Source organism: Neofelis nebulosa, chromosome 5, assembly GCF_028018385.1.
Source record: "Neofelis nebulosa isolate mNeoNeb1 chromosome 5, mNeoNeb1.pri, whole genome shotgun sequence".
Taxonomy (NCBI): domain Eukaryota; kingdom Metazoa; phylum Chordata; class Mammalia; order Carnivora; family Felidae; genus Neofelis; species Neofelis nebulosa.
Genome location: NC_080786.1, coordinates 148,418,203 through 148,444,254, shown reverse-complemented (window position 1 = coordinate 148,444,254; position 26,052 = coordinate 148,418,203). Strand labels below are relative to the sequence as shown.

General features: G+C 47.1%; 1 protein-coding gene across 1 annotated transcript in view; it reads right to left on the bottom strand.

Moving 5' to 3' along the window:
* Positions 1 to 24,966, bottom strand: part of KCNE2 (potassium voltage-gated channel subfamily E regulatory subunit 2) — a 179,476-nt gene extending 154,510 nt beyond the window's left edge. The window contains exon 1 of the mRNA XM_058731913.1: positions 24,644 to 24,966. The gene's annotated coding sequence lies outside the window, so the exon portion shown is untranslated. The remainder of the gene's footprint in view (positions 1 to 24,643) is intronic.
* Positions 24,967 to 26,052: the final 1,086 nt, after the last annotated feature.

Sequence of the window (26,052 nt, the reverse complement as noted above, 5' to 3'; positions counted from 1 at the left end):
TTGTATCCTTTGAAACCCCAAGAGAAATGAATGAAAATTACTACAATCACTAAGAGGATATGGTAGGACAGTAGGGTAGGAGGAGATGCAAAATTAAAATGCAGAAATCAATAGCTTTTGTTTATACAAACAACTCTGTTAGGCAATGTGATATAAGCAAATACCTCACTTACAATAAAAATGTTAAATAAGCTTAAGTATGTGCAATGTAAGGCGATGTAATGTAAGAAAATATCTCATTTACAATAAAAATGATAAAGTAAGCTTAAGATATGTGCAAGGCCTACATAATCTTTTGAACACTCATAAGTGAACAAAGAGAGAGAGAAAAAGAAAAGTAAAAAGCTCGAATAAAGTAAAAGACATACGGTGTCCTTAGATAAGATGACTTTGCCTTAGGTCAGTTGCCCTCAACTTGTAAGTGTTTATTGATAAATATTATCCCAATAAAAATATAAAAAGAAATTTCTATCTATACAAGGTGATTGATTCTTTCACACAGAAAAATAAACAAGAATAATCCAGGTAATTTTGATGGAGAAAATAAGTGAGAAGGAATAGTTATATCATATATTAAGATATATTTAAAACCTTCAATAATTAAGACATTGTAATAGTAGAATCTGATTAATCAGACCGATGTCTGGCAAGAATTGAAAATTCTGAAAAACATCCAAATATATACAGAAATTTTAAGATAAAGGTGACATCTCAAGTACACGGGAGAAAGATGGCTTAGTCAATAATGTGTGTTGATAACAAACATTTTGTATATAGACTTCAAATTCCAACTGTACTAAAGATTTAAATATAGAAGTTCAAAAACATAAAAAAAACTAAAACAAAAATGGGAGATGAGCAAAGTCTTGCCACTATGACTCAAAAATCTAGAAGTCACACAACAAAAATTTTAAAAGGGACACCTAGGTGGCTCAGTTGGTTAAGTGTCTGACTTACGATTTCAGCTCGGGACATAATCCCAGGGTCATGGGATGGAGTCCCGCGAGGGGCTTTACACTGGACATGAAGCCTGCTGAAGATTCTCTCTCTCTCTCTCTCTCTCTCTCTCTCTCTCTCTCTCTCTCTCTCCCTCTCTCTCTCTCTCTCTCTCTCTGTCTCTCTCCCCTGCTCTCACTCTCTCTCAAAAAACAAAAAAAATTTTTTTAAATATCTAGAAGCCACAAAACGAATAGTTGACTATTTCAATTTCAACTGCATGAAAATAAAAAACTTCCACATGGCAGAAAGCAAACAAATTTTTAAAAACGCCCAAAGCAAAGTCAATAAATAGATGACAAAATGAGAAATGTGTGTAACTCATATCACAGAGGGTTTACGGCCCCAGCGCATGAAGTGCTCCTACAGATTGATGAGACAGAGACCAAAAAACCAATAGGAAAATGGGCATGTACATGAACAATCTGCAGGAAATACACTTGGTTCCTAAACATATGAAAATATGCTCCGTGTCAATCATAACAAGAATTACACACATGGAAACCATACTGATTTTTTAAAAAATTGATCAGAAATGGCCCAAATCCAAGAGTTTGAAAATAAACTCTGTTGGTGAGCTCTAGAGACACAGGGGCTCTCTCTCCTGCGTTGTTACTATGAGGAGACATTGGCATACCCCCTGCCGTGGGTAAGTCGGCAACATCTGTCCACATTACAGATGCATTTACCCTTTGACTCAGCCACTCTACTTCTAAGAATTTACCTTCTGCATAAACTGTGTGCTACGTGAATCACCAAGTTATCCATGGCGGCACTGTTTGAAAGCAAAAGATTTCAAACAACTTAAATGCCCATATATAGGAGATTGTTTAGGAACATTCTGCATAGTAAGTAAAGCATCAATAAAGAAGAAAAACGACATGCTTTATGTGCCATGATGGAAAGATCTCTAACACACAGTTCACAGAGAAGAACAAGGCACAAAACAGCAGGTTCTATACAATGGAGCTAGTAGAAAGAATTGGAAGTGGGGAAGGAATATATATTCAATTTGCTTGTATGTGCAAAAGAAAGAAAGAAAGAAAAGAAAGAAAGAAAGAAAGAAAGAAAGAAAGAAAGAAAGAAAGAAAAGAAAGAAAGAAAGAAAGAAAGAAAGAAAGAAAAAGAAAGAAAGAAAGAAAAGAAAGAAAGAAAAAGAAAGAAAGAAAGAAAGAAAGAAAAGAAAGAAAGAAAGAAAGAAAGAAAGAAAGAAAGAAAGAAAGAGAAAGAAAGAAAAGAGAAAAGAAAAGAAAAGAAAAGAAAGAAAGAGGAAGGAAGGAAGGAAGGAAGGAAGGGATCTAGAGATAAATTAATAACAGTGGCTACCTTTTTGAGAGAAGGATAAGAACTGAGCTGATAGGAAAGGGTACTGTGTCATGTTTTATAACTGTTGGGTTTTTTTTTGAACCCTATAATATATTACTTATTCAAAATGTTAAATCAATAAACATTTAGCTATGAGAAGGAAGCATAGGACAATGCCCCACCCTCCCCCCCTTCTCTCTCTTGTCCCCAGAGCAGCATGGCTCCCGCTGGGCTGAGTGGAGGAAGGTGTGGCCAAATTGGTTTCACAAAGTAGCTGAGTCCCTGAAGGTTTTAGGACTTGCTCAGGCCTGTCCAGGGAGATCAAGGGTGATTCTAGAGCTGGAAGCCCCAGGCTGGGAGACTCTGCCTTGATGCGTCCTATGATTTCAGAATGGAGCCCTTGGCCCCCAGGGGAGGAGGCAGGTGCCCAGGGGGCCTCCGAGGGGCCACAACTGCTGCATTCTAGAGCTGCCCTGGGCCAGCTGGCCAGTTCTGCAAAGGGTTCCGAGTGGCACAGCATTGTGGGCTTTTCTGAACTAACTTCATCAAACCTCTCTGTTCCGAATCATCCTCCTTGCCTGGCGAGAGGCCTCAGACAGGATTACAAAAGCAAAGAGGAGTCAGAGACCTGGAAAGGAGACTGGCCTATCAGAGGAAGCAGCCTCCCCCAGGCGCTGGCCCCAGGACCTTGGACTGGCCGGTAAAGGAGTGAGGCTGAGGCCTGGACACCTGATTCATTTTGTGATTTCCCCTGAGGAAACATTCCATCCAGCCACCAGCATGGTCATTTCCTTCTTCTTGAGGCCTTTTAGCACCGTGTGGCTAGAGGGCCATTCACAGCCGCCCCAGCGGTGGTCTGGCAACACTGGCCCGTGTGCAAGTGAGCGGCTGCCAGAGGCTACAGGCCACCCCAACCGGAGAGGAGACAATTAGCCACCAGGCTCTCTCTGCCTTGGTCCACAAACGGTCACTGAGCACCTACTATGATCCCATCACAATCCCAGGGTACCTCTGGGGTTCCCAAAGCTCCCAGTTTCTTCCTCCTTTCAGGGCCCATCTGCACCATTCAACATGTGTTAGAAACTTGCTTGGTATTGGTCACCAATTGTTTTTTGCAGCTCAGCTTTATTCTGGACCAGACTGTTGGGGGGGGTGGGGTGGCTCAGAGCAAGGGTCTGTGTCATACTTCCTTGTGTTTTCCAGAGCCTGTACGGCACTCCCCCACTCCCCCTTGCTGCAGGCCCTCAAACACAGCAAGGCTTTCAATAAATGCTTGCTGGTCACTTGCCAGTCTCCAAGCTTGAAATGGAGTTGCATTACAGGCAGTGAAAACCCAAGAGGGATCTTCAGCAGTGACCCCTCTGGCTGTCCAGAACCCTGGCCCCATCCCCATCATCCACTCTCCTTCCAGGGACAAGTGTCTGCCTTCTGGTTCCTCCAACTGGGAGAGCCACAGTCCCACCTCAGGTCCGTGGCACTTGCTGGCACTCCCTCTCCCCCGCATCCCCCCATCTGGAAAGTTCTTCCCCCAGAAATCCGCAGGGCTTACTCCCTCTCCTCTTTGTTAGGTTTCTGCTCAAAGATGACCTTGTCAATGAGCCCTTCCCTACTCACCCTATTCAAAATCACTCCCCTGCCTCCCATTCCCCTGCCCCTCTTTCCGGCTAGCCACTTTCAAATACCCTATAGGGTCATCTGTTTTATGCCCTGTCTTCCCCGTGCCAATCTGAGCTTCCCAAGAGCAGTGGTTGCTGTTTTGTTCAGTGCTGTCTCCCCAGGCACAGAACAATGCCTGGAACATATTAGGTGCTCAGTAAATATTTACTGAATACGTTAATTTATGTACTGATCCATTAATTTAGCAGTGGCTCTTCGTCAAAGTTAATTCAACCGAAAAGACATAGCTTATCGTTTGCACATGTGGGTAAAAAAAAAACCCACGTCCATATATTTCTTTACAAACCGTTTCAGAGAAATTTCATTTTTCTTTTAGGTACAGGAATTGTTTTTGTCATGCTTTTACAGAGGTGAAAACTAAGACTCAGGAAAGTTCGCTTTTCCAGGTCCTTACTGGCTCCTAGCAGAACTGGGGCATCCCGCTTTTCTGTCTCCCTGTGCTTGGCTTTGTTCACCCACCTCGGGGTTTGGGACTGGAGATGGCCCCTTCCTTCTGTTTCTTGGTTCTTCCTGAAGCTTCATACTCTCCTTTAAGAAGAAAACCCTTCATCTTCCCCTTTCCTTCTCTTTCCTTCCTCCCAGATAGCTCAGGGCCCATTGTCCCCCTCCCCCACCTCTCAATCCCCGAAGAAGCCATCGTGATGGTCTTTTGGCAGAACTGGCTCTTGGGCAAGATTGCATTCTCATTTTTGGACTCTGTTCACTAGGTTCTTTCACATGGCAAGGGGTAGAAACAAGCCTGGATCCCCCTGCAGAAGGTGGATTTATTGCAATAATGCCCGAGGAGTTAGGAAAGATAGGGATCCGGTGACACAGCCCAGCTTCATGGAAGGGCAGCGGCAGGCCCAGCAGCCTCCCCTCCTCCGCGGCGGGAACACTGGCTCCCCGGCGCCTCCCCCTTCGCTGTCTGGCTAACTCCTATCCTTGTGTACCGCCTCTGCATCCCCTCCTCCCCCGCCCTGGCGGACTGAGCAAGAGGTCCCTCCTTTGTGGCCCTGGAATTTTCTGTGCGTCCCCGGGTTATGGCGCTGATACTATTGCGTGAGGTTCGGGCACAGCTCTGGATCTCCCCTCCCCCCCTCCCCCTCGTTAGCAATTTTGTACCTTTGCTAACTCCTAATCTTTCGCTCTCTAGGACCCACAGGCCACCTCTGAAAGGTCACCGTAGTCCTTGGGCGGGTAGATCTAGAAAGGTGCCCTGTTCATTCATTCTCCGCACGTACTGAGTTGCAAAGCCGGGCCGAGGAACTTGGGGGACAATTCCAGACGGGGCTTAGACACGGGGGCTGAGGACGGTGCTTTCTGTCTCCATCACACACACGTAACCCCCCCCCCCAACACACATACACACACACACACACACATACACACACACACAATGATACAAGCATCGCCAGCTTGTCTTGGCTTTGTTGAAAGCTTTTCTCGCAGAGAGGTGGGGGGCGGGGAGCAAGAAAATGCTAGTTTCTCGAACGGTGACTCGGGGAAAAGCGCCTGGAAGCCTGGCGGAGCGGCTCGGGGACACGCTGGGGGACCGGCTCGGGGACGGCTGCGGAATGCGGAGCGCGCGACGCCACCAGGGGCCGCCGCAGCCGCCGGCGCATGGAATTTTCCACCGCCCGGCCGAGCTTGCACAATCGCCTCTCATTGGCCGAGCGGGGGTGTCTGTCCCGCGCGGGGACGCAGATTAGATTAGCCAGGGAGCCCTCCTCAGTGGGCTTGGCAGGGTTCTGATTAATCAGGCCAGCGGGGCCAGGGAGGATGGGAGCCAGGAGGAGCCCAAGCCTGTTATCAAAGCCAGCTCAGCTGAAGCCTTTGGATGTCACCTATCTACACAGAAAATGCTCCAGTGAGCCGGGAACAGTCGGGGGTTGACATTAGAATTTGCCTCTTCATAGTAAAAATTCCCCTAGAAACCACAGGAAAATAAGATTCCCAATGCTCAGTCCTGCCGCCTCCCCCACCCTCCACCCCCCTTCCCTTTAAAGTCTCTCTTCCGGCCCCCGGTATTTAACCCTTTGGAGCACGCAGTGGCCCATCCCCAGGGGCAATCCAGAAATGCAGACAGTGAAAGACCATTAGAAATGGAGAGAGCGGACCTTTCAGGTGGGCTGGAGAATCAGCACGAACTCCCCACAGTGACATTAAAAGATGCAGCAAGGTGTGCGAGAACCTCCCTGTGCTCAAATAGATTGTTGGCTTCATGGTGTCTATGCGTGAGCTGCTCACGTTGATTTACGATGAAAAATACTCCCCTTGTGTTTGCTCCTGAAGTTTCAGGCATCAGGAGGCTCCTTTCTGGGACTTATTGTTAAATCTGCCACAAAGCCTCGCTCTGGCTCTAGATGGATGTTTGGTGAGTGAATGAATGATGACCCCTGCAGTCTGCAGGTCTGTCCTCAGAATGACAGCAGTGTGGGCTCCTGGGTCCTAGTGCTTGCTCTGTCATTTCTAATCACATGACCTTGGACAACTCATAATCTCCTTCAGCCTCCGACTCCTTGCTTTTAAAACGGCACTAATAGGGGCGCCTGGGTGGCTCAGTCGGTTAAGCGTCCGACTTCAGCTCAGGTCACGATCTCGCGGTCCTTGAGTTCGAGCCCCGCGTCGGGCTCCAGGCCGATGGCTCAGAGCCTGGAGCCTGCTTCCGATTCTGTGTCTCCCTCTCTCTCTGCCCCTCCCCCGTTCATGCTCTGTCTCTCTCTGTCTCAAAAATAAATAAACATTAAAAAAAAAATTAAAATGGCACTAATAGGGGCACCTGAGGGGGCTCAGTCGGTTGAGCATCCGACTCTTGATTTCGGCTTAGGTCATGATCTTGCAGTTGGTGAATTCAAGCCCCATGTCCGGCTCTGCCTGACAGCGCAGAGCCTGCTTGGGATTCTCTCTCTCCCTCTCTCTCTCTCTCTGCCCCTCTCCTGCATTCGTTCTCTCTCACAACATAAAGACACTTAAAAAAAAAATAAACATAAGGTGGCACCAAAGTTAAATTAAAACATTACCCTATGACCCAGCTATGCCCCTCCCAGGTATACACCAACAGGAACTGAAACAAGTACTTCAAACAGATACTTGTACACAAATGTGCACAGCAGCACTCTTCACAATAGCCGAAAGGTGAAGTAACCCCAAGCATCCACCGACGGGTGAATGCATAAACAACATGTAGTCATGCATGCAATGGAATAATACTGTGCCATAAAAATGAGTCCAGCACTGGTACATCCTACAATATGGATGACCCTTGAAAACATGCTGCTAAAGGGAAAGAAGACAGGCACCAAGGCCACATGCTGTGTGATTCCGTTTCGGTGGCATATCCCATATAGGTGAATCCACAGAGACAGGAAGTCGTTGGTGGTTGCCAGGGGCTGGAGGAGGGAGGGCTAGGGTGTAACTTATTTAACTGAGTACGGGTTTTCTCTTGGGAGTGATGAAAAGGTTTTGGAAAGAAATAGAGGTGGCCATTGCACAACATTGTGAATGTACCACGTGCCCCCGAAAGGTTCGTTTTCAAGTGGTTAATTTTATGTTCGACGAATTTCACTTCAATGGAAAACATATACCGGGACTTAATAAGAAAATCACATTGGATGTGACCTCTATGCAGAAATGTCCGAGCAAGTGAAACACCTTATTCTTTGATGCCTTCCATGTTAATGTTGGGTCATGTGTTGGCGAGAACAGGGGGCTGTGTGATGTGGATCTAAGCTCTGGCCCCAGGGAGCTCCATAATGGTCTGTCCTGTAGGCAGAAGGGCCTTGAGGGATGGTAAAAACCACCAAAACTGCTGAAGAGCAGGATTGGAATTTTTAAAAATTTTGATGGAGGTTCCTCGAAGGACAACCACGACACTGGCGTTGCGACTCATCACTCGGACTGGGAGCCGGGCAGCCTGGGTTGCTGGCTCTTGACCTTCCCCCTGCAGGACCCCGGGCTTAAGGCTCTTGGCGGGAGTCAATTTTCTCAACTCAACAATTGGGTTTATTGCAAGACCTCCTGCCTGGGGCTGCTGTCAGAAATAAGCAAAGTAGTGCATGTGCTGGAAACAGAGTATGAGCTCAAAAATGTTAGCTGGTGTAATTAAGCAAAAGGTACACGATGAATAAAAAACCTTGGGTGGGGGCGCCTGGGTGGCTCAGTCAGTTAAGCATCCGACTTCGGCTCAGGTCATGATCTCGCGGTTTGTGGTTCGAGCCCCGCGTCGGGCTCTGTGCCGACAGCTCAGAGCCTGGAGCCTGCTTCGGATTCTGCATCTCCCTCTCTCTCTCTCTGCCTCCCCCTCTCTCTCAAAGCTAAATAAACACTAAAAAAATTTTTAAAAACAAAACCCAAAAAATCTTGGGGTTTTTGGATGGGGACAGGGAAGAACAATGACAAGAAGGGATAGTCCTCCAAAGGGCATGTTTGGAAAATAAAGGAAAGAGAATGTGTCAGAGGCCTGGAGTGGCTCAGATGGCACAAATGACACAAATTTGGGAGTCTCCACGGGGACTGGGATGAGCCTTCTTTTGTTGCTGCAGTGAAAGGGGGACTGAAATTTTGTCCCCTGCAGCAGGGCACTTGGAAAGTCCAGCGCTCAAAGCAGGATCCACTGTGCTTGGTGACTCCCGTAGAGGAAGACCACTAATGAACTAAAGTCAGTGGAGACCCACCATGCAGGCACCCTTGAACCCCTCGTCTTGTTCCCACCTGAGTTGAAAGCCCCATGGGAAGAAGAACCTTTCTGCGAATCATCCTGGAGTCCACAGCCTTTGGCACCAAAAAGGAGGGCTGCATTTAATGGGACCCAGGACGTTTTATGGTTTCCCATGGTGACCTGACTCGGCTTCCGTAATAACCATCGTCCTAAAGGTCCCCCTTCCCTCCTGGTAACTGGAGACACCCCACCCGCTCCCTAGCCATGCATCAGTGTAAACTCCAGGGGCACCCCAAATGAAGCGCTGGCCTCGGGTACACTCCTGCTTTGTCAGCCTGTGTCCCCAAAGCCCAGCTCCCCCTGGCTGCAGGGCTGCAGGGCAGGGAGCCCAGGGAACTGGCCCTCGGGGAAAGAATAGCTCACCACCCCCAGAAGTGTGGGATGTTGGGGCTTTGCTAGAATGTGGTGTTTTCAGATCTATCTATTCAAAGAGAGAGACAGAGGTAACAAGTGTACAAATCAATATCCTGTACATCTTAAACTTATTCAGTGTTATATCTGAATTATGTCCCAGAAAGCTGGGGGAAAAAAAAGATACGGATTCAGTGTAAACTATTAACAGTATATATAGATACTGAGATTTTATGAAACATTGCATAGAAAAAAGGGGCGGTGACTTCTACCAGAAATAATTTGAAACCACAAGTCTACATGATTTTTATGCCTGTGGTGTATCTCCCCCTCCCGCTACCCTGCTTCCCTCCCTTCCACGCCTCCCTCCACCCCTCTAACATTGACATAGGTAAAATACTCTGCCTTGGATGGCAGGAAACTCACAGGTAAACGTACTAAGCAATTATGTCGAGTATATTCAGTGATTACAGTCATGGCTGATTTCAAGTGCATCTTAATTTTGTTAATACAAGTAACACATGTTTATTGTAGAAATTTTAAAAACACAAGCAAGCAAGAAAAAAATTAGAACATTTAGGCACCCCAATCTTGCCATTCAGAAATTACTACTATTAACATTTTTAATTCCTATTTACATTGCTTTAATAATACTCACATGTACGCATGCACACACACACACACACACACACAGGGAATCAGCTCAGGCTGATGAACACGGGGGCCCCCCCCTGAGCTCATCTGGGGGCAGGGAGAACTGGGAGGTGCTAAATACTTGGAGGCAAGGGGTCAGCTAGAAAATGAGGAGGTCAGCATGACTGCTGACATGGCCTCTGGTTCCCAGCCAGCCTTCCTTATTCTTTGCAGCATGACCCCACCCAGCATGTGACCAAGGCAGACATTTGCAGCAAAGTGGGTGGGAGATGGGCATCTAGAGCAGACCTCCCCGAGGCACCAGCAGCAAAAGCGGGACTGTCCCCATGCACTTCTGCAGGTGATGGAAACCAAGGTGCCAGACAGAAAGTTGTGATCCTCACAGGTGGGGAACACCCCTAAGGCTCCTCAGAGGTAACTGGAGGAGGCTGAACAGGAAGGAGCTACCTTTTCGAGAGAAAGAGGGCCACCAGCTAGGGGGATTTGAGTAATCATGATGCATGTGACTTCATTCTTTCCAAAAACTGGTGAAGCCTGGAGAATTAGTAATCGATCTATCACTGTAAGATATCTTTTATCTTCTTAATATAAAACTGGATCATACCATAATTTGATTAGTAAACTGTTTGCTTTGCTTAACAAGATCTCACGAGGATATTTGTCAAGTGGGCAAAGAGAAAACTGCAACCATCGTTTTCAAACCGTGCTCGGTAGTTCTACGGAATTCTCGAGACCACTGAGGGTGTTTCAAGATCCCCAAGAGAGGAGGGCAGATTATGCGAGGGGAAGAAGATTATGAGTTCCTATCCTCGGCTCACTCAGGATTATCTACTTGGAACAATTCTATATGCTAGGATTCTCTGAAAGACTGAGTACCCACTCCCACATAAAGGGAGGTACCCACTACTAGAAATAATCTGAAGCTATAGTTTTACACAATCTGTTACATGCCTCTTAGCATTTCATTGTGTGGGTAAATGATAATGTGTTAATCAGGCTTCCGTTTGTGGACGCTTAGGTTGCTTGTGAGGTAGGAGTTGTGTTCGAAAGCAAATATCACACTCCTGAGACACGGTGACTTCAGTGTGGATTTTTTCTCAATATAATGAAAAGTCCAGAAGGAGGCGGTGCCGCCATCAGTTTTGTGAGTCAGGGATCTCCAACACCCTACCGGCGTTCCAGGCAGAATAAAGGGGTGGGAGGGGGGCAGGGGTCATAGGTCAGAACATAATTTTTTTTTTATTTGAGAGAGAGAACAGGGGAGAGTGAGAGAGAGAGAGGGAGGGGGCACCTGCTCAAGCACACTCCATGCTCAGCACAGAGCCTGACATGGGGCTCGTTCTCACAAACGGTGAGATGATGACCTGAGCCGAAATCAAGAATTGGACGCTCAACCCGCTGAGCCACCCGGGCGCCCGCAACCTAAATTTTAACTGAAGATCATAGAAAGGAAATTGTTCCACAGCTAGCTGTGCCAGTGGACTCATTTACTAATTCCCACCAGCAGTATCAAACAGAAGAGTATCTCTCTAACAAAAATATTGGCATAATCTCTTTTATTTTTACTCTTTGTTACTTATTCTGAGGCCACAGGTCTGGGGTCAGCTGAGAATCTGCATTTCTAAGAAGCTCCCAAATGCCGAAGGTGCTGCCTGCAGAGACCTACTTCGTTTTTGTTCAATTTTATTTTATTTTATTTTATTTTCAATATGTGAAATTTATTGTCAAATTGGTTTCCGTACAACACCCAGTGCTCATCCCAAAAGGTGTGTTTTTGTTCAATTTTAATGTTAATTTTTACTTATTTATTTATTTAAATTGTTTTTAATGTTTTATTTATCTTTGACAGAGAGAGAGAGACAGACCATGAGCGGGAGAGGGTCAGAGAGAGAGGGAGACACAGAATCCGAAGCAGGCTCCAGGCTCTGAGCCATCAGCACAGAGCCCGATGCGGGGCTCGAACTCACAGACTGCGAGATCGCGACCTGAGCTGAAGTCGGACGCTCAACCGACTGAGCCACCCAGGTGCCCCAATGTTTATTTATTTTTAAAAGAGAGAGAGAGACAGAGCACCAGAAAGGGGGGGGGGCAGAGAGAGGGGGAGACACAGAATCTGAAGCAGGCTCCAGGCTCCGAGGTGTCAGCACAGAGCCAGAACTGGGGCTCGAACCCACGAACCGTGAGGTCATGACCTGAGCCGAAGTCAGCCGCTTAACCGACTGAGCCACCCAGGCGCCCCTGCACAGACCTACTTTGAGACGTGAGCTCCTAGGCACCCTACCGGTGCAATTTCACGATGAGACAGAATACGCCAGGATCTGTGGTGAGAACTGCCCTCTTCCTGAAGGGGACCTCTGCACACAGAGCAGGGTCAGACCAGCAAACATCCCCAGTGAGGATTTGGTCCGAGAGCCAAATCTCTCATCCACATGTTCTTGCAGAGGGAAGAAGACTTAGTGCTGCTCAATTCAACACACGGTTTCTGAGTGAGCTGAGAGGCCCCTGCGGAGAATAAGGGTTGCTTTACACAGGTTAAAGTCGGGGGTCTGGAGGGGAGAAGACAAGAAAGTCAAGCACGTCTGCAGCTATTGTCCAAACAAGAGAACCAAGAGACTGGAGCGGCCTGGGAGCCCCTGGGAAAAGTGGCAGGGCGTTATGGCAGGATCAACTGCGAAAGTACTAATTCGGGTTTGGCTCCCTTGTTCCCCACCCACACCAATTTCCACCGGGCAGCCAAGCTTCACACTTTCTTGCCTTAGGGATTTGGGCCAGCCGAAAGGATTCCTGCTTTTGTAAACGCTAAATCCCTGGATGAGATTATGCCAAGGGCCTGGAAGATGGGAGGAGAAGGGAGAAAAGTGGGGAGGCAGTAAGACCCCAGAGTCATGCCCAGAGAGACGGCCTCCACGCACCCCTACCCAGATTCCCGTTCCCACGGACGCAGCTGAACCGCAGGGTCTGAGGGCCGGGTGCCAAGACAGCGGGAGGGTAGGGAGAAGGGGGATCACCTTGTGGGGTTTGGGGGATTCCCTCTGTGATAACTCCTGATCTTAAAGCCTACTTTGTCTGATCTTAAGGTCACCACACCAGCTCTTGATGCTTTGAGCTGGCACAGGACATCTTTCCCATTCTTTTCCTTTTAGCCTGTCTCTGCCCTTACATTTAAAGTCTGTCTCTTGTGAACCTTTCTGTCCTGATTGGGTAGGGCTGTGGCCTACACACAACTAGAGGGTGCGGCATTTATATGGCTTAGAAAGTCCCCAAGGGTTCCTAGGAAGAAAACGTTTCTAACACCACTGACAGAAATTAGGTATCTTTTTAATCAATGGGAAACCAGAATACAGGTGAGTACAGATTAGACGTGGAGGTCATGGGACTGTAGCTCCCGTGGTTACTGGATACCTGCAGGCCCGGCCAGGTGACCAGTGTGAGGGCCTCTCAACCTGGGAAAAGGGTCTGAGTGTGTGTGTGTGTGTGTATGTGTGTGTGTCCAACAGCCAGGTGCGCTAAGCCCATGCAACGCCCGTTTCCCTACCAACAGGGCCCATAAGGATGCAACAGTCTCCAAACCCAGGAACATGAGCATGCTCCGCTGGCCCTCAGCCCACACCCCCCAGACAGCCAGCACCACCTGCGGAGACAGGGACCCAGAAGTCCTTGGAAAACATGGCTAAGAGACAGCTTTCCTTCCTCTGGTTCAGGAGATCCAGTCCTGGCCGTACCTTAGAAGCACCCACCTGAGAAGATATTTTGAAATGCTATTCGGTGGGGCTAGACTCTTTTTTTTTTTTTTTTTTAGGAGATTTCAATTTGAATCAATATTTGTAAAGGCTACTTAAGTAAATCTCATGTGCGATCGGATCCCTTCGCAGGCTGGAAATATTTCAGAGAAAGCCACCAGTATCATACAGACAGGTATATATCATTCTGGGGCATTACCAGTGCCACCGGGCTGGCTGGCTGCTAGGGACAGGTCTGCTGAGATGGAATGTGACCAGGCAGTGGCAGGACCCATCAAAAGCACCCGGCCTGCGTGGGAGTGGCATCCGATACTGAGGCTCCCCACGGGGCAGGACCACGGCTACGAAGCGCGGAACAGGAGACCCGCTTGCTCCTCAGCAAATAATTAGGCCTGAACTGCAGCATTACTTGATATCTATCTCCAAGGTCAATGCGAATGAATAGATCTCTGTGCTTGGCTTCTTCCCTCAAAGCGAATGTTTCAACCATCTCCATTTCCCTCCTCAATTCAGAGGACATTGTCCAGCATGTCTGAGCCGCTCTGAAAACAAGCCTGTGTGGGTATAATGGAAATAAAGCCATTTCCATGAGAAATGGCGTTTCTTGTTTAACCCCACTTGCAAGAGCTTACTCGACCGGAGAGAAAAAAGCAGTGCTTTTCAAAGTATGAAAAACTACCCATTATCCATTCGAGAGAAGCCAGTGGAAGTCAGGGGCTTTTGGCTGGCTTCAGGAAGAACTAGTGAATTTGAGGCTCGTTTTTTAAATGGAAAATGCTCTTTTTTTTTTTTTTAATTTTTCTTTGCCGTTCACAGCAACTCGTGCACGGTATGAAGCCCAAACCAGACCTTTTGAAAACAGTATTGTTCTAGGCCTAGGGGGTTGGGAGAGACAGCGAGGGTTTTCAGTGAAAGCAGGAGAGTTTGCCATTCTCCAACACCCCCCCCTTCCCCCCGCCTGCCTTGGCCAAACTGAACCCATCCACTTGCTCAGCCCAAGGATCCCATCCCTGTGCCTGCTGTCCCCAGGTGGGAACTTGCTGGATTTCATCAATTATAACCAAAGCTCCCTGCTTACAAGCACCAGGCCCCACCTGCTACCACATCTTTGCAGGATCAGCCCCAGCCCTTTCCTCCTGGCCAACCTCCTCTGCCCCCAGCCTCCCTGCTGCTGCGGAGACACAGGGAGGTGTGCCTGGGGTGGGGGGGTTGCGTGCCTCAAGTGGATGCACCAGTCCCCTCACCCACTTCCTGCAGACATTTCAACAGAAAACAGGCTGGGAGGTTGAGAGGATACTTCCTGCAGGGGCAGCTGCTAAAGCCCAGGCTAGAATTCCCCTCTCCTGCTTAGACACAGCAGTAGAAAGCCACAGTCACCACGAGGCGCCCGGGTGGCTCAGTGGGTTAAGCATCCGAGGCTTGATTTCAGCTCAAGTCAGGATCTTGTGGTTCGTGAGATCAAGCCCCACGTCAGGCTCTGTGCTGACAGCGGGGAACCTGCTTGGAATTCTCTCTCTCTCTCTCTCTCTCTCTCTCTCTGTCCCCACCCCTCAAAAATAAATAAATATACATTAAAAAAACAAAACAAAACAAAAGCCACAGCCACCTCCTCCTGAGCTTCTGACCACTTGGTAAGAGGAGTTTAAAGATGAAAGCACGAGCAGGACTTCACCAATCTCCCTTGGCTTTCAGTGGACAGGCAGGACATCCCTTCAGTATTTAATAGCTTCACTGTTGCCCTGGACAGCCACCGCAGACACCGTAAAGGCAAGAGGCTGGGGTTGGGGTAGAAGACGTTAACCCCGGGGCTGGGGTGGCTTTATAAAAGAAGAAGCCCTGAAAAGTAATCACCTAGGTTAAGTGTCAATAGCCTTGACACACTGAACGGCCTTGGAGTTCACCCGCGCTAACAAAGATCGTAAGATTTTTGCCCTTGCTTGCACAAAAATTCTGCTAGCCAGATATCCTTGACCCGCTCAGCACGCAGTTGTTCAGAGGGTAATTCTACCCTCAAGGATCCATTCCCTGTATTCACTGTTTCCACGTGGGAACTTGCAGGCTTGAGTCCTTCCTTACTGCACTGTTTTTTCTTGTAACTGGAATTTACAATATGGAATTTAAAGAACAAACAAATAGCAGTGGCTCCTCTGTCACCTGATACTCAGAGAGGGATTCTTCTGAGAGAACGTGTAGAGATAAAGGACTCTTTAAAAGTAACCTAACATTGCCATCTGTGGCTGCTCTGTAGATGCCTTGCGGAAGAAGCGTTGAATAAGAAACGAGTGGGTCTGGAGTCTGCTCTTAGTCCTGAGCTCAGGCGTGCCTATGTGTGTGCATGCATGCGTGCAGGTATATGTGCATGTATAAAACGAACATGTTCTAGGTTTTTCCTAACCTGGCAAACAGCAATGATCCATCAATGTCACAGGATTGCCAGGTAGATTAAATAAGGAATGGTAGTATTAGGGTTCTCCAGGGAAACAGAACCAATAGGATAAGTAGAGATAGTGAGATAGACAGACAGAGATAGAGGTATTATAAGGAACTGGCTCATGCTACCACAAAAGCTGACAAGTCCCCAGATCTGCAGGGTGAGTTGGCAAGCTGGACACCCAGGGGGAGCCAATGGTATATCCGCAACCCAACTCCAGAGGCCTGAGAACCAGGGAAGCCAGTTGTGAAGTTCTAACCCAAGGCCAGTGGGCTCAACACCCCGAAGAGCTGATATTTCAGTTCAAGTGCAAGCAGGAGAAAACCAGTGTTCCAGCTCAACATGTCAGGCAGGAGAAATAATCTCTTACTCAGGACAGAGTCCATGTTTTTTGTTCTATTCAGGCTTTCAACTGATTGGATGAGGTCCACACACACTAGGGACTGGTGATAGGTTCACCCAGTCTACCAGTTTAAATGTTAATCTCATCCCCAAACACCCCAATGAAACACTCAGAATAATGTTGTTTGACCACATATCTGGGCACCTCGTGGGCCAGTGATATTGACACATAAAATGAACCATCACAATGGAGTGGGAGGCAGCATTCTGTACTGGAAAGAACACCATTTCTGGGGGCCAGCGGCCCAAGGTCAAGGCCCAGCTATTTACTTACTGTTTGTGGGGTGTGTAGGTTACTCTTTCTCTCTGGGGCTGCCTCAGTTGCCTCCTCGGGAGGATGAAGATAACAAAAGAATGGGCACCAACGCATTAGTTGTTGTGGATGTGAAAGAATGCCTTTTCAAGGTTCAGTTTGCCCTTTGCATTTAATGTACGTTGTTATTTGAGGCAAAAGAGACACCGGTCATAGAAAATAAAGGAGGGGAAAAAGGAAGCGTTACTATCAAGAAAGAAAAATAATGGACCAGAGGAAGACACTAGTGGTACGTCCTTACTCTTCAATCAGAGTAGACCAGGTGCTGGGGGCTTCAGAGAGGCGACACAACCATCCAACCGTGTGGTTCTTTTCCTTTAAGGAAACTTCTTCTCTATCTCCCCAGGAGATCTGTGGGCCCATATTTCCTTTGGAGCCTAATGGTGGGGTGGCTGTGGTCTTTGCAGGGTATGGACCTGTTTCACATTATATGCATGAGTGTTGGACGGTCGTGAAACCTAATATATTTGGGGCCCGATACCATCAACCACCATAAAAGCAAAATATTTTCCCATCTAGAAGTCAAGTTGGAAAAACCTCTCTCACAGTTGGTTTGGGTTTTAAAGACACAGTAATGGCTGCAAAGATGGCCTGTTCGTCCAGATAAGACTGGAGCCAAGCTGACACCTCATTGCAGTCTGGTCTCTCTTCCAAAGTTCTGTTGAGCATGTGGGTGGTGTTAACGGCGTCCTTCTGGCAGCTAAAATGGACCAAGAGAACAGCCTAATGGTTAGAGAAAACCTCATTGGTACAGCAAAAATGCAGTGGCTGGACTGGCCAGATAAGACTGCTGGGGGCCAGCAGGACAGTTCTTACAGAGTGTGAGATATTTGGGGTTTGGCAAACCCTAAGAAGCTGGTTGCCAAGCCCTGTTGCCCCTTGTTCCCCTGGTGTATTTCAAAGGAAATTAAATCCACATGTTTCTGATTTGCTGACACTTAAAGCTCATCCAAAGGTGGTTTTGCAAGAGTGGTTTGGACACAAGAGGCCTAGAGAAACTTTAATTGTTATTGTTATTTTTCATTTTGAAACGCAGACCTGTATGCTTACATAATAAATGCAATGCCTACAAAATCAGAGCCCAGTTTTGCCTTACCAAAACGTTTTGTCCTGGGCCCACCAGAGACAGATAATTGAAGTCAATTCAAGAAGACAAACATCCAACCTAGAAATCCATCTTGCAAACGGCACTGTTAACAGCCCTTTTGACTGGGTTGTGCCTAAGAACCCCCAAAGCTAAAGTTCAAAACCATATGCACAGTATGGACTGAATCTGTTGATTTCATTATTTCCTCGGACTCTGGCCAAGGAGATAGAAACCTAAATCCAAGATGGCATCCATCTTGGTAGGTCCTGGGAACCAAGGTCCAAAGATGTGGGCATGGCACCTCAAGGGTAAGAGGCCATCACGAAAGCTTTCTGTAGAAGGTTCTGAAATGTCCTGCCATGTATGTCCCTAAATGAAACCTAAACAAGCAGCAACACAAATTCTACTTCAGGGAAAGAGATTCACATTAGACACTTAGAGAGAATTAGTGCTTCTGGACAGGACATGTAACCTCAACAAGTCCAGTCACTTGAAAACTATTGGCCAAAGAGCTCAGGGACCAAAGGGTCCCCTTCTTCTGAGCTAGGGATTAACATTTTTGTTTCTCCCATCTCTTCCTATGGCCACTGCATATGGCTTTTCCTCAAGATTCACCTCAGAGGAATTCTCCTGACAAGAGTGGTGGCTTTGTTCTCTCTGGTGGCTCCCATTTCTTCTTCTAGCCCTGGGCCATCAACTGCTTGATTGGCAGTTTACTTCTTAGTCTCCAGCACTGGAATCCCCCAGCCACTAGCTCGGGATCTGGAAAGTTCTGTGTCTTTTTTTTTTTTTTTTTTTTAAAGTTTTATTTATTTATTTGAGAGAGATAGAGACAGCATGAGCAGAGGAAGGGTAGAGAGAGAGGGAGAGAGAATCTCAACCAGACTCCATGCTGCCAGAGCAGAGCCCAACGCAGGGCTCAAACTCATGAAACCGTCAGATCATGACCTAAGCCGAAATCAAGAGTTAGACACTTAACGGACTGAGCCACCGAGGCGCCCTGAAAGTTTTGTGTCTTTAAACCTCTGATTAATGAGGTGATGGAGGCTGAGACGAAGAACTGGGGCTTCATTTGGAACTCAGCCCTCTCCAGTTTCTGTCTCTGCTCCTGCAGTTGGATTTCTCTGGGTATACAGTATACACTTCCTGCTCCCTCTTGCCCTAGAGCCTTCACACATGCTCCCTGTATCCCCCATTTCTTTTGATCCAGGTAACCCTTGCTTATCAGGTCAGCTTAGATGTCCCTTTCTGGAGGAGACATTTTCCTTCCAGCCCAGGGATATGCTTCCTTCTCCTCTGCAGAGTCGATACAGATTCATACCTAACTGATGAAGTACAAGGTCATCTGCACTGCCTCCCTTCCCATCAAACTGCTGGCTCCTGGAGACCAGGAACCACGTCTGTCTCCCTCACTCTGCCCCCAGCACCCGGCACGGACAAATCAGTGTCGGCTCACTGACTGGCTTCTCACACCGGCTTTGAAGTCGTCTTTGCCACCAACACGGCTCCCTTCTGTAAACTGTACAAACTAAGGCCAATGGGAATGTTTTCAGACACTTGGAAACCAGCACCCGCTTGAATTAGTCTGCTAGGGCTGCCATAACAAAATGCCACCAATGGGTGGCTTAACACAACAGAAATGTCCTTGTTCGCAGTTCTGCAAAGACCCTAATTTCTAAATAAGCTCACCTTCACAAGTATTGAGGGTTAGGACTTGGACACTTTTGCCGGGAACATCATTCAACCTATGATACCACTATTCTGGCAAAGAGAAAAAAGAAAGTACCCCAAATTGACATTGAAACACAGTAACCATTTTAAGTTACTGCCCAAGCAGGGACTTCTTTTTTTTTTTTTTTTTTTTTTTTTTTTTTGGAGAATGAAAGGGGACACGGTTCATAATTTTTGCGGGAACACCAGGCATAAACCAGCACCGTCCAGGGCAGGCAGTCCGGGATGTATGGCCACCCTCTGTGGCTAGGCTCACTGCCCAGGCTTTCCCGTGCAAGGATGCGTCGTACCTTCCCTTCAAATCCCTCTGTGTTTGTGTTCCCAGCAAGTCCAGTCTGTTGTATACACAGGCGCAGCGAGACCAAGGGATTAGCTATATTCCGGTGATGGTTAATTCACTGTTTCCAGTTACCAAATGCAAGCCCAATGTCCGCAATTAATTTGGCCAGATCAGCTCGGGCCTCTTACACCTGTTCCCCTGTTTAATTAGGCTCTAATCTCCCCGGGGGAGTTGGAAGCACCGAGCACCATTACCTAAGCCTTAGATTAGGAGGGCAGTGTCAGATACCCTTCGTCGCCGTAATGCACAGCACCGTCCCCGAAACAGCTCCCGTCCTTCGGTCTAGAAATTCGCCTTGACAACTGTGATCCCCCCCAGCATGGCTGGGGAAACGATCCCTTTTTTTGTTACAGATTTCCTTTCATCTCCTCCCAAGGGAAGGCAATGTTCCCAGTGGTGCTTCTTTCTGAGGTAATTGTTGGACAGGAGTCAGCCAGTTAAGGCTGCCCATCTAATTAACAGAGTCTGTTATGATTTATCAGGATAATGAGGTGGGGAACAAAGACATCGATTTTTTTTCTTCCCCTTCCTGCTATTTTGGCCTCTTTTCTTCCTTTTGGAAAATGACCCAATGTTAATGAGAAACGAGTCACTTATTGTTGGGGTGCAAATAGAGAGATAAATGACATCAGTAATTAAGTCTCAAGCCCTCTTTGGTATACAGAGCCATTTTTCAGGCAATATTATTCAATTAATTAATTCCATTAGGGCTACCACGTTTCTCTAAATCCAGCCATTCAGCCATCAGTGATGATAATTCATATGATACAAAAATAGAACGGTTAATAGCTGCATAGTGAATCCAGGAAGAAAGTATTTTAGCCACCACAGAAAGCCTAGCTAGGAGCACTTGATTTGAAAACATGTAAAGTGATCGAAGCTGGCCATGTACCTCTTCCCACCGTGGACTGAACAAATGCTCTGGGCATTCCTTACTCCAAATGCTTACAAGGACAAAAGGGGACATCAGAGTGGTCCAGATCATCCTCTTATGCCATACGAGTGGACACGGTCAAGGCCTCTGGTCAGTTGTCCATCTGTGGCAGGAGAGGGGGCAAGTGACATGAAATGTGATTGAAAGGCAATACAATGAGAGAGAAGGTTTCCAGAACAGCAGCTCCCAAACCACGCCGCTTTTGTTCACATAAAACTGTATATTCATAAATATTTATCAAAATGAAAATCGCCTGACCAACCGCGAGGGCAGTTTTTGTCTGCTTTCTTTCCTCTTTTGTCAGGGGAGAATCCTGACCCGTCCATCTCTCACTGCTCACGACTCAAGTTAATTCTATCTCTGTTGATGGTCGTGTTAACAGAAAACGCACCCACATTCTCTTTAATCCCCGAACTCTTTCCGCTCTCCTTTTCAACTCTTGCCAACTTTCCTAGAATTCTTTACGTCCCTCCTAGGACGAAACTTATCTTCACCAAAAGGGAACAGTCCAGAACCACATTTAAGAAATCTTGAACTGAAGGAATTAGTATCATGACATACTGAAGAGAAAGGCCAGCAACTCCTTCATAGTCATGACAAATCCCCACGAACCTCTTCCTCTGCCTCCAAAGCCACCTTTCCTTAACCCAGCAATATTAGCATAAATAAAATACCATCTCTGTGTTTCGTTTATCACTTTATTACTCTGCCTTGAGTGGTTGCTAATACTATGGGAGTGTTGTGATCTGCTCTTTTTCATTGTGACACAGCAGTATTTCAGCTAGATTCAGGATTAAATATGCCCTGTGTGCTGGCGTGGGAACCTTTCTACCATTCCTAGGAAAACAGCTCACATTCCAAACAGCTGACTTCCAAAGTCCAGAATATGATCTGCTTAGAAGCTGGGTGGCTGCCTACACGGTTCTAGCCTCTTTTCTCCTCCTCACTAATCAAGGCATCTTTTGTTTCTGGAGCTCATTCTCTGCGCAGGAGTGTGAAATCCACATTGAAGGCCCCCAAAGCACATAAGCCTGGCTGAGAAGGGAAAAGCTCAGGGAAGTGGTTCTCAAACTTAAGCCAGCATCAGAATCACCTGGAAGGCTGCTGAAGATCTGGGGAGGGACCCAAGAATTGGCATTTGTAACCTCCCCCCAGTGGAAAATTTACCTTCAGAAGAAATGATCTTGCCCAGGGATCACACGTTGAGAGCCGCTGGCCTACATACTACAGGTAGAGAAAGGCTACGGGGAGGTAGCTAGGTTTTCAGAATCCTGAGCATCCCGGCAATAACCTGGCCGAGGCAAAGGCCACCCTTCCCTGAGATGGATCATGACAAAAGCAAAGAGGCCCCCCTGGGTCTCCTCCACCTTTACTGGAAGGCAGAGACCACGCCCCAGAGTCAGGTCAGCAATTTCCTTGGAGGAGGCCAGCACCACTTGTGGTTTTATAACCAGATCCAGAAATTGTGCAGAGGGCTCCCAGGGTTGTGGGGTTTCTGAATGTTTGCGAAGAGTGCTTTGTTTTGCGCTCTGCTTCCCCTGGATGTCACGTGTACTCACAGGTGTTGAACAGGCTTGACAAAGCTTGGGGATCTTCTAGCGTTCATCACGGAAGATTCAGATAGCCACGAACCTGTTAGAGCTGGACAAGGACCTGACAATTCTCATCTTACGGGCCGTGATCCCCAGAGGCATCTGATCCAGCGGTTCCCAAACTTCTCTTTGAGCCCCACTCACAGAGATACACCCAACCCATCCCTTAGCAATCCATATCCATGTCTTAGTCCTGGTGCATGACTCTAGTGTCTAGCCTGGATTCCTCGGAGGAAGCAGAGCCTGTGACAAGGGCTTCTGTAAAGGAAGCTTATTCTGGAGAGCGGTCCCAGCAAACAGGAGCCAAGGACAGGAGGCAGTGAAGCAAGGAAGGAAGGAGAGAAGGTGGCCTCGTGATCCATCTCGTCTCCCGTGACGATGCTCTAAGAAGCCGCAGAGGATGCACATGAGAATTTTCAGTCCGAGGGAAGAAAAAGGAAAGCGCTAACCCACGGACTCCCAGTCCCTTTTGGAGGCTTGTCTCACGGGGTGTTGACTCCCTTGCAACTTCTAGGTCGCACGGGCATGTCTACCAGGATACGGTTTCCCAGGAGCCCAGGGCCCAGACAGAGGCATATGGCCTGGCTGAAACGAGGCACTGGTCCACCTGCACAGAGGTGGTTGCTCCAGCAATGGCTGGCATCAAAGGTGGTCCAGAAGATGAGACACACACACACACACACACAAGATGTCCAATACGATGCATTATAAAAAGAAGAGACCGGGAGCAAAAAAAAAATCTTTTCTATTTTATCCGCATATATGGTAAATCTCATACTAGTATAATCTTTATATTCAATATATTTAAAAAGTTTAAACGGGAGGATTAACACAGAATTTCAGGGGCGTGTGTCTAAAACCCATAAACCTTATAAGATGCGCCCCTGCCCTATTTCTAGAAAAGCCTACCATTTCTGTGCCCAAAAGTCACTCGGAAACAGTGATGAAACAATAAATTTCATGATAGCAATTGCAAGGCCATCAGATACAGGGAGGAAGTCCGTAAAAGAGTTATTTTGTGTTGGCCGTGTGGTGCTCACAGTAAAATACGGATTGAAATTAATTAACTAGGAGTTGGGGCATGAAAAACTACTTTCATGACCTCCCGTCTGAAATTCCTATATTTTGAGCTTAGAAAATCAACTTGCTGTTATTTATAATCACCTCTAAACAATCGTGGCTTCTTTATAAGTGAAAACTACAATTAGACACAATTGTCACCGTCTCTCTTTTTTTTTTTCTCTCTCTCTCCCTGTAACACTTAGTTTCGGAAGTCCAGGGGCGTCTTTGGAGGGATAGATTTTGATGAGAAAAAGATCATCTTCAGATGAAGAGAAGATCACCATCAGGCAATTTACTGAATTAATAACACAAGTTTCAGGAGCTGCGTTGCTAACGCTTCTAGTCTTTAACAAACGATCCATTCAGGATACGGACCAAAGAACATATGGCTAGGAATAAATGCTATTTGAAACTGTACAACGGGTTAGAAGTTTTGGGGGTTCAGCTCAGTTAAACGGACTGAGGCCAACTCACGAGCATGCTCAGTGAAGCCACCCCTCCCTGCCATGCATGCGTGCATGGTACCCACTTAGGGGCTCTGGAATCATTCTGGGATGAGAGATAGAAGTATTTAAATACTTTCTAAAAAAAGCTTTCTTTCATTAAAATGTTCACAAATATGCTAAAGTACAGAAACAAGAAGAATGAGCCCTCACATACTTCTCCCAGCTCAATTATAATGGCCAATCTTAAATACGTTAAAAAAGATTTTTAAACAATCTAAATAGGCATCAATTTTGCTCTCAAAACCCAGAAACCAGGGAAGATTTTCATGACCCCCTGAGGGTTTGTGCCCTGCTGGTTCTTTGGTTCACTGACCTTGTTCAATCCTCCCTTTATACAAGGGAATGCTATGCTCTCCCATTTTCTCTGGCTGTCTCTCACGCTTGCAGCAAATTAAGTGAACTCTGTCTATCATTTCAGCAGTGGTGACATATAATCCCAGTGTGAAAGGATGGAATTTTCCAATGCAAGAAGCAGCAGAAAGCGAACGGAGGAAACGTTGCCATGAGCTAAGGCTCCTTCACACAGTATCTCCAACTGTGCTACCAAGCAGCCCAGCGTTTGGATGAAAAGTAAGAAAAAAAAAAATCTGACAATACAGTGATTGTTCGCCCTCCACAAGCAATGCTACTATTTCTAACCCCTCGATGGGCTGTGCCGGCACCGGGCAGCCATCGTCTGGGTCTTCCTCCAGTGGCGGGCAAGCCTAAAGGCAAAGGGGGAAAGGTCCCGTTGTTTTCCAGAAAACCCAGATCCACACCAGGACCGCGGCCACCAGAACCTTTCCTCCTGGGACAGAGGGGGATGAGCAGGGCAGCTACTCACCTTGTCTCATTTGTTCACGAAGAACCCAAAGCCAGCAACATGGATCGGCTCCTTGCTTTTTGTCCAACTACTTGCCTACTACTCTAGAAAAACAACCAAGGTCTGCCAAGAATCTGCAATCTCCTAAATCTTAAAATAATGACTAGCCTATCCAGAGTTTCCATCCAAGGCATTGTTGGTTCCTATACAAGAAAACCCTCTGGGGTGAGAGTCGGGAGGCCAAGAAAGGCATGTGGTTATTTTTGCCACACTTTGGAAAGAATGGGAAGTCTATTTTTGACATCAGCTGTTCAGCTTTCAAATAACACCAGGCCGTAAAACATACCTACTTTAAAAATTGATTACCAATTTTACTTAACTTTAATTGATAAGACTTTTTGGTTTCATGCTGCTTCAAACACATGCACCTGTGCACACGTGAGCCGGCACACCCGCACTCTCTCTCTCACACCTACGTTCTATTTCCTGGCCGGATAGGAGATAAATAAAGTTTTGGAATAGGTTAAGGCATCAATGCCCCCATTTCCATATGACAATTTCCATCTTTAAAAAAAAATAGTAAACCACCGTTTATTGTTGGAGAGTTGATTGCTTTCTTCAGATTATAATGCTTCTAAGACTGATCACGGCGTTCAGTGCAAGGAGTCATTAAAGAAGGAACTAGGTGCTCAGGAGATATGAGGGGATATGAAGTGGACAGGGGAAAGGGGAAAGAAAAGAAACTCACGGGAGAGTTATGGAATATTGCAGCGGATGTGTGAGTTCTCACACATCAATCCTGAGCCGAAGGCAGAGATCCAACACGAAGCTCACCGAGGGCTGGCAAACACTAATAAGTACTAAGGACCGTGGGGTCACTGACAACTACCCCACCATATTGGCACACAGACGTGAACAGGGCTTCTTCATGTGGGGAGCCCTTGCTTGAAGGGAAAGCCAAGGGTACGTGTTTCATTGTTTCAAAGAGAGAAAAGTATACAGTTTGAATAGTCGTGAAAGCATTTGCTGTCCAGAGGCCAGCAAGTCATTTCATTAAGAAGCCGAAAGCCACACCATTTTACAGAAACGATCCTTAATGGAAAAGAATGGTTCTGTGTTTGCCCTCGACTCATTTCAAAGGCAAAGAAGATGGCTGTTCTCTGAAGCCTTTGGTTTGTATTATTTATCTCAAGTAAAATAAAATCACAAACAGGGGGCAGCCTCCCCTGCCCTCCTCACCTCTGCATCATCAGACACCTGCCTCTAACTCCTGGAGACCCCGGTGTCCCCCCCACCCCCAGCCCACCCCATCCTCCTCCAGCATCTGAACCCAGGCGCTGTCACCTCTGGCGGCCACGTCACCCTGTCCCTGCAGCCCCCACGGCATCTGAGGTAAGAACTTCATCAGTGCTGTCGAATGACTGAGTGCA